This window comes from Triticum dicoccoides, chromosome 6B (genome assembly GCF_002162155.2).
Source record: "Triticum dicoccoides isolate Atlit2015 ecotype Zavitan chromosome 6B, WEW_v2.0, whole genome shotgun sequence".
NCBI classification, from domain to species: domain Eukaryota; kingdom Viridiplantae; phylum Streptophyta; class Magnoliopsida; order Poales; family Poaceae; genus Triticum; species Triticum dicoccoides.
Window position 1 is genome coordinate 217,602,682 of NC_041391.1, and position 1,154 is coordinate 217,603,835.

The following is a 1,154-nucleotide window of genomic DNA, read 5'->3' on the forward strand; positions in this document are numbered from 1 at the left end:
GGCTCGTACTCCTCGTGGCCGAATGACGGGTCGTCACCGTCACCGTTGCCGCCGTTGCGGTGAAACCCGGGTGGGCTGCGACGGGAGTCGACAACGAGAACTTCTGCCGCGGGATCACAGCTCCTGCTCTCGGAAAACGTACTTGCAGAGCCAGTCGACTGGACCGTAGTGAAATTCGTCGGGCTCGATTGCCACGACTTGGGGGGTGGCCGTCTGGCGAGCCACCGCGTGCTTCACCCACCGCTGGAGCCGCGACTGACCAGATCGCTTGCGGCGGCGTCCAGCGAAGTGAGCAGGCGACGAGAAGGCCGACCGATACAGAGTCGACGGCTGTCGTAAGAGGACGCCGCAGGCACTCGCACGGAAGTGCGACGATCCGCGGGTCAGGAGGGCCTCGACATCGAGGGGGACTTCCTGGAGCCAGGCGGAGTCGTCGGCGACGAAAGTGAACGCACTGAGTCAGAACTCGCGGCCCATGACCAAACCGTCGCCGGAAACCGTGTTGATGAAGATCGAAGAAAATGCAACCTTGCCGAAAGTTGCTAAGACGCTTTGCCCCAAGGTGGGCGCCAACTGTCGTGGTACTAAGTCTGACAATAAGAATAGGGGTACATATGATGAGGCGATGCCCTAGCTACGGCGAGGTTGTACACACGAGTTTACGAGTTCAGGCCTCTCTCGGAGGAGGTAAAGCCCTACGTCTCGGTGCCCTGAGGCAGTCGACTGAAATATGGGTGTGTGTTACAAGGGGTGCGAACCCTTGTCCCAGAGGAGGGGGGTGGCTTATATAGAGTGCGCCAGGACCCCAGCCGTCCTCCGTTACAGGGGTTCAATGTACATTAAGATAGGGCATTACTGGTAACGTCAGCTATAAAGTGCTATTAATGATCTTTAAGAATACAGAGTGAACGCCTGGCCGTTGCCATCCTGAGTGACTCTAGGTCTTCTGTACTCCGAGTGGTTTCCTGTATGGTCGAATGACTTCATCCAGGTCGAGTGAAATTGGGGATATCCGAGTGAGGTGACTAGTCGAGTGGATTGCACTCGATGGTTTCAGTCGATACTTCCTGTTGTGCTTTGAATGTCCTTACTTCTAAGATAGTGACCTTGGGTAGGGCGTATAGATCAGGTCTATGACCCTACCCTAGGTCTAT